Source organism: Malania oleifera, chromosome 3 (genome assembly GCF_029873635.1).
Source record: "Malania oleifera isolate guangnan ecotype guangnan chromosome 3, ASM2987363v1, whole genome shotgun sequence".
Lineage (NCBI taxonomy): Eukaryota > Viridiplantae > Streptophyta > Magnoliopsida > Santalales > Ximeniaceae > Malania > Malania oleifera.
Genome location: NC_080419.1, coordinates 10,466,001 through 10,474,060, shown reverse-complemented (window position 1 = coordinate 10,474,060; position 8,060 = coordinate 10,466,001).

The following is an 8,060-nucleotide window of genomic DNA, read 5'->3' as shown; positions in this document are numbered from 1 at the left end:
TGGTTTTTAGAGAGAGAAAGGGTTCCTGCGCAATTTTCTGTGAAAATTCCAGTTTTTGGCCTACTTATAGACCCAGATTGATCGACGAGACACGTCATCTCGTCGACGAGTTCATGAAGGAAATTCGTCGCCGAACATGAACCCCTTGTCGATGAATTTCAGACTGCCAAACCCCCCTCTCGGTATCTTCTTGTCGATGAGACACGTGTCTACGTTGACGATCCCTAGTAGAATACTCGTCGACGAAGTCCTACATTCGTCGACGAGACCCCCTTTTAAGCCCTTTTGAAAATTTCCTTTCCTTCTTCTTTTATTATTTAATTCCAATAATTTTTTGGGTTATTACACAAAGTATATCATGAATTACTTTGTTCGTATATTATTACTTGGTCATGATTTATAGAGTAAGCTAAAGTTCCTTTGTTATGGAAATTTCCTAAAACCTTCTTCTTCTTCTTTTTACGTGGTTACAAGTTTAGTGTTGTGACTTCCCATTGCCTTCATTGTTCCATCGATTGAAGGTTTTTTGCTTGGAGAATTGATGCAATTATGAATATGATTGGCATGGAAGGCACTCATCATTCGGATTTTAGAGTTGTCGAGGCCATAGTGGATACAACTTGAGATGTGATGCTATTGATTGAAAAATTACATTTTTTTATAAAAAAAATTTTATGGGGCAAAAGACATTGATCTTTCTTCTTGATGTTTGGTAAAAATAAGTAAACTTTCTTTAAGTTTTTAAAAATTCATATACATTCTATTGTGAGATAAAAATGGTTGGAACCTGCGACGTTGCTCTCCAACTTCCGATGACCTAAAAAGGGTGAAAACATAGTAAGTTTAGAGGACCCGGGATGTACTTCGAAGGATCACTTTGATGCCTAAGTAAGGGAACGTTTCAAAGAGGTTGAATGCAACAATAAAGTGAGTTAATAATGGCTTAACTTGGCCTCTCGCCCAAGTCCCTATTTATAGTGGCAAAAGTTGACCCGAGAGTGTCTGGCCATTTATTGGCGAGTTATGGTGCGAGCGTGAATCGCTCTGGCCATTATGGGGCAAACCACAGCTGTCTATGGTGCGGGCATGGATTGCTCTAGTTTATATGGGGTTGACCCCTTCAGGGCAGTTGTCCTTGAGCGATGGTGACCTTGATTATGGATGTGCTTTAATGCTGCAAATTGAATGTTTGACCCTGATATATTTAGGGTATACCACATTCCATGAGATTTGAAAAAAAAATAAAAAATATGCAAACCCTTCTCAAGGTTTAAACAATCTCACATATTGTCATCGTCATTTGATTTTTGCAACAATTATTATTATTATTATTATTATTGTAAAAAATATCATGTAGAGTTGGCATTTTTTACTAATTCTCAGGAGAGAAGCATCAGATTTTTGAAAACCTCTAGGTGGTCCACCTTTTTTTGCCAAACTTTTATTATGATAACCCCAAAAATGTATATAAGAGTAGAACATGATAATAAAAATAAAATAATAAAAATGGACATTTAGTTAGTGTCAATATGAAAATGTTTATCCGTTAGGATCCTTGATTCCATGTTTGATGCCTAAAAAAGACCTTGTGTTAAGCGAGTGCTCAGACATCATTGCGGCTCAATCGCTCCCTAGTGGTTGGCCTGGTCAAAATGAAATTTCATAGGATAAATGGAGTAGACGCGAAAGATGTAAAGATTTCAAAAAAAAATTTTAATTAATTAAAAACCAATTAAATGGGAGTGTCGGCAATCACTCCCAATTTTTTTTTCTCTCCCACACATATCCTCATCCCTATCCCATACCTAGCCCATCACATGCTCATTCCTTTATTTAAAAAAAAATTATAATTTCACCCCTCTCCCCACACTTTTATAAATTTCATTTTTTTCTCCAAAATTTTCTTATAAATAGGACGTTCTCAACCTTCATTTTTCACAAAAAATTTTCAAAGGAAGATAATGATTAGTGAGTGAAAAAATTAGTGGTGGAGGGAAAATTTTTATTATAATTAAAATTCTCACTTATCCACTATTTTCAATCTCATTTTCAGAGATATTCGTGGTGACCATTTCATAAGGTTAATAAATGGTAAGTAAATTTGATTATTTTAGATTTTTATTAAAATTTATACCCGAATTTATTTGTAAGTAAAATTGATTATGTTATATTTTTATTAAAATTTACACCCAAGTTTATTGGTGTCATGCCCCAAACCTCGAAATGGGACCCAAAGGTGAAAATGTAACTAACATGTCCCTGTATCTGATAAAACATCCAAAGATACAGTACAATGGATGAGGGTCTGACCCCGTGGGGTTCCCAGGCACCCTAAACACATCTAACCACAATCATATACGCAGCGAAAAAACCATACATATATATGCAGTACCATACCAGAGTCTATACAAGAGCAGACACAATGCTTTATCAAAACGTACAAACGGGTGCCTAACACATCCCAAAATGGCAACCCACCAAAATTACAGTCCTAGCACTTACCTAGCGCTAAACGCGGTACACCGGCCACTACGCTCCCTACACCAGGACGCTAGTTCTGGTTACCCAAACGACCTGTAAAACGTACAGCAGGAGTGAGACACCTCTCAGTAAGGAAGAACATAAGTTATATCGGTGTGTGGCATTTGAGTGTTATCATGATACAACATACACGCAGTTAAATGCAATCCAGTACTAGTTTCCACAGTGCATACACACACACATACACATACACATGATCAGCAATCCCGATGTCGTCACACCCTTCGGCCCAAAGCCGGCCCGTGACATACGACATTGGCTCGTAGCCAACCCGTGAACACGGCGCCACCGGCACATGGCTAGTCCTCGACTCCTATGGCATCGTACCAGCGCTAAACTGATGGATCCACACCCTTCGGCCTGATCTGCCGAAATAGGCTCACGCCCTCGGATATAAAGCCGGACACTCTCAGTACCTGAAACAATTTCAGAACCGTGTTCCTACTAGCATTTCAACATATCACACACACATGCATGCTCATATAACCAAACAAACCGTACCATTTGGTAATCAAAATCAAGGTTTTCCAAAAAAATACTATTTAAACAAGGTCAAGGCACGATCATCCCAATATCACAGTATAAATCAAACGTATACTCGATTTTCAACAAAACCCAGGATTCAGCCCGTCGCCCCCCTTTTTCTCAAAACTGTAAAATGAAAAACTCATAGTTTTCCCCGTTAGATCCCCCTAAATGAGTAGCCAAAACACACACAGGACCGTGGACCACAGTTCCACCGAGTCCGATTTCAAAAATAACCAATATAAACATAGTTCCCTTTACCTTTTCCCCGAATAACAAATCCTAAATTCCAAGGCCCTTAATCAGCGAACCGAGTTCCAAAACCTACAAATCACAGTACAGAATATACTCACAAGATTGATACTTACAAAACTACCGGATCATAATTGAAAACCGAGCCTTACCTCGATTTTTCACCAAAACCCAAAAATCTCTAAAACGAGATTCCGATCCGTAGAAATTGTAGAGAATCCTTCCACGATCCTCGTGGTAACTTCCAATTTTCAATTTCGTCAATGATCGGCGAAGAAATCTAGAGAGAGAGAGAGAATAGGGAGAGGTTTAGAGAGAGAGAGACAGATATTCTAAGTTTCTTAATGAAGAAGTAATGAAAATTTCCTTTTGTAGCCCCTTGACCCAACCCAATTTCATCGACGAAATGGTGCCTTCGTCGACGAATCTTCCACTATTTTCGTCGACGAATCGGTGGCCTCGTTGCCGAATCTCAGATCACCGGTTTTTCCGAGACTCCTCAGCTTCTCCTCGTTGATGAGTCTCTGAATTTCGTCAACGAGAAGAACAAAGGCTTCGTCGACAAAATCTGGCTTCGTCGACGAAATTTTCCAAATTCCATTTTGTCCCTCTCTTATTTATTTAACCCATTTATCACGGTTTGGGTTCTTACAATTGGTAAGTAAATTTTGATTATGATAGCTATTTTTCATAAAATTTTACCAAATTTATTTTTATGCATATTTAGTTATACCATTTTTATCTTTAATATACTTGTATTATTTTTTATTTAAGAAATGTTCTAAACCTCTCGCGTATTTTACAACATTAATTTTTATTCAAAAAAATATTTTTAATACGAAAATCGTGTGACATAAGTTTATTTTTACGTTACATATTTCACAAGAATATGAGTAAAAATGACATTAGTTTATTTTTACATTGCGTATTTCATTAATATATGAGTAAAAAATGAAATCTTCATGATATTATTTTAATTGCATAAATTATATAATAAAATATTTTCAAAACCTCTTATGACTTAGAGGATACAAAAAATTATGAATGCTCAGTACTGTAGCCTAAAGTTTAAATGGATTAGAGTGCACCCACACTGTTTACAGAGTGGTTACATATGGTAGTGGATTTCTCCTGAGTGCACACCTGATTCCGAGTCAAGACTTATTAGAGAAAATCTCACTTAATGATGATATACGTTGATTTAGTTTGGCCGGCCAGTCGGTTAAGTTCAGTTTTCAGACCGCACAACCCAGTTATGGGAGTAAACATGACTTACGATTAACAGACCTAAGGGTGGTTTTTATAAAATACGTATGTACATATATAATTACGTGTATAGGACTATTGATGATTTGAAGGAAAAGTATACGTTAATGTAAACATGACCATTTTTGTGTCTAAATGATGATCTGAAGGAAACGTATAAGGAAAAGTATACCTATATATAATTAAGTATTATAGTTAAATTTTTAAAGTTAAACAAGTTCGATTTAACAGTTGCAGTGTATATTTATTAAATCTTGACTGCTATAGTTTTACATAGAAGTTTTAAAATTTACATTTATTTTAAATGTAGTCTCGAAGTTTTAATATTAAATATTATTTGATAAAATTATAATATAATGAAAGCTCATTTTGGCCACACACTAATAATAATCTTATTTACTTATTGAGCGTCGTCTCACCCCAATCATTATTTTACATTTCAGATCACTTTGAGGAGTATACTAGCAATCAGGAGTAGCAAATGCATGGGCGGGGATTAGAAAGAGTTGTTAGAATAAATATTGATGTAATATTAAGTTTTAAATGTTTTTTTATTGATACCGAAGATATTTATGTAATGGGATCAATTAGTGTTTTGGTAATATTAAATAATAGTTAAGTTCTATTTGCTTCCGCTGAAAATTTATAATTAGGAACTCATTCGGGTTCAGGTCCTTACAATTGGTATTAGAGCATAGGTTATAGGTTCTGTAAACTTTAGGAAATAATTTTACCAGAGCATAGGCATAAACCATGATGTGGGTTGGATCGGGTAAACTATGATATTTTTCTTTTGCCTATGATTTTGATTAAACTTTAAAGATAAGGTTATGGTTATAAAATAACTTTGGTCATTTCCTTCATAATGGACCTGAAGAACAATAGCGTGAATGTTGAAGGAAATGAGAATAATATGGGGACTTGCAATGGAGAAGACATCAATGCTACTATGGTGTTGCATGATATGGCACAAGTCATGGCAAAAATTCTACGGAACTCCAGGGAATGGAATGGTCCACCAACCTATGAAGGGTTGTACTGTTGAACAGTTCAATCGAATGAACCCTTCGACTTTTGAGGGAAAAGATTATCCAATTATTGTAGAAAATTGGATCCAAGAAATGGAAGAAATACTATGAGTCCTTCACTGCACAGACGAACAAAATGTGCTATATTCTGCCTATAAAATGACTAAAGAGGCCAAATGCTGGTGGTACTCAAAGAAGTTACTCCAAGAGGAAGGACCAAATCCAACAATCCTTACGTGGGAATGTTTTAAGGAAGTTTTCTTTGAACGATTTTCCCCTACAACCACCAGAGATGCTAAAGCCATGGAGTTTGTGGAGTTAAAACAAAGAAATATGGATGTCCAAAAATATGCGGTAAAATTCATTGAATTATCCAGGTTTGCATCATATTTGGTTCTAGATGAATCAGAGAATACCTGAAAGTTTGAACGAGGCTTTAACTCAATGATTTATGAACTGGTAGCAATACTCCAGGTCAAAGATTTCTCCGAATTGGTAAACAAAGCAACAGTGGCAGAAGAAAGTCTACAAATGAGTGCAGGAATATTCAACTAGAGAAAGAGGCTCATGCCATAAGGGTTTCGAAAATTAGGGACCTTGGAAGAGAAACAACAACAATAATTTGGGGCAAAGGAAAATAATGAGAAATCCAAATAATGCACAAAGCACCCCTTGTCTAAAATGCAATAAAATGCATTGGGGTGAGTGTCGAGCCGGATATCGATGCGGCAAAGCTGGTCATTTGAAACAAGAATGCACATGAAACAACCCCTACAACCCAAATCAACAAATGGGAGGCAACTAGGCACCTCAAAACAATAAGCAACAGAACACCGCTCAAGTGCGTGTCTATGCCCTCATTCCAGGAGATGCAGAAAATACTAATGATGCGGTGACAAGTATTATTCTCATATTCTCCAAGAAAGTAGTAGTATTATTTGATTCTGGAGCCACACACTCCTTTATATCTACGGCTTATATTAAAATGTGTGGGGTAGAGACTCAGCCATTAGAAACTGAGTTATCTGTGGTTACACCAATGAGAACCTCGGTAGTATGTAGAAAAATACTTAAAGGTTACCCAATTTGTGTTGAAGAAAGAATACTACCGTGTAATGCCCCAAACCCGCCAAGTGGAGCCCAGGGTGTTATGTGTTTCATTCACCTATCTTTGATACCTTAATCATTAAACACGCGGCGGAATTAATAATACATCCTCAATTATAATATCAGAGTACTATACTATACAACCAAAAATGGCATATATATTCCACCATATTTACTTAACTAGAACTATAAAACATAACCAGAATACATCTGAGTTTCTACAGCCACTCATGCTATCTTATATTATCAACCCTGCTCTAGAGCTTTCTAAGATCGACCACTATAAGGTCCTGAAAAAAATGAGTTGTATATTGGGGTAAGATACTTCTCATAGGATGGAATAAATTAACGTCAGTGTGTAACCAATGAGTTTAGTGTATACAAAATATAACCATTTGTTAATCAACAACAATTGTAAAACCATTTATAGACCATACTTACACATACATCATTGTTATAAGCGAGAGTTCCCAAGGATTGGGGAGATTACACACCCATACATGTAATGCTCCTTTGCTTTGATACCTTATGTAACCTTACCCATTTAGTTTGGGCGTGACTTCAATTGATACCTATCAGGGCACTCGCCTTACTCAGTAAGCCCTCGGGCGGAGATTTTACCTCGCTTCAATCACATGTAATGTCATAGTATAAAATACATTTAATACTTTGTTATAAATAACTTTCACATGCAAACTATAACTCACACCTATATAAATACTATAAACTGTAAGCTGTTAATACTTTTGCAACCATAAGTTGTGTACTGTAAATACTTTGCAACTATACTCTGTTTTTATATGCTCTATTTTCATATACTTTAGTCTCGTCGACGAACGCCTATTCCACGTCGACGAGATTTAGGCCCTGAAAACGGTCCTCTCTGTAACTTCTCGTTGACGAGCCCATGAAGGATGCTCGTTGACGAGCACCCTGTGTTCATTGACGAGACCTTGCAGAAATCCTTTAGAATTTCCTTTTCTCTTATTATTTAATCACCAAAATTCTTCAGGTCTCTACATTCTCCCCTCCTTATAAAATTTCGCCCTCAAAATTTGCTATATGAATTGAACACTATTCTTTGCATAAAATGGGCTACTTATTTAATTACTAACCCTCACTTATGGCAGAGAAATACCGTGGTTAGGGGTGTACAAAAATTACCAAAAAATTGAAAGTCGTACCGAAACTGAATTGAAACCATAAACAGTTCGATTTTTTGGTTTTCAGTTTCGGTTGCGGTTTTCAAAAATAAAAATGTTCAATTTTGATTTTGGTTTCAGTTTTATGTTGAAATCGAACAAAAAAAACCAAAAAACTGATTTATATAAGATATATATA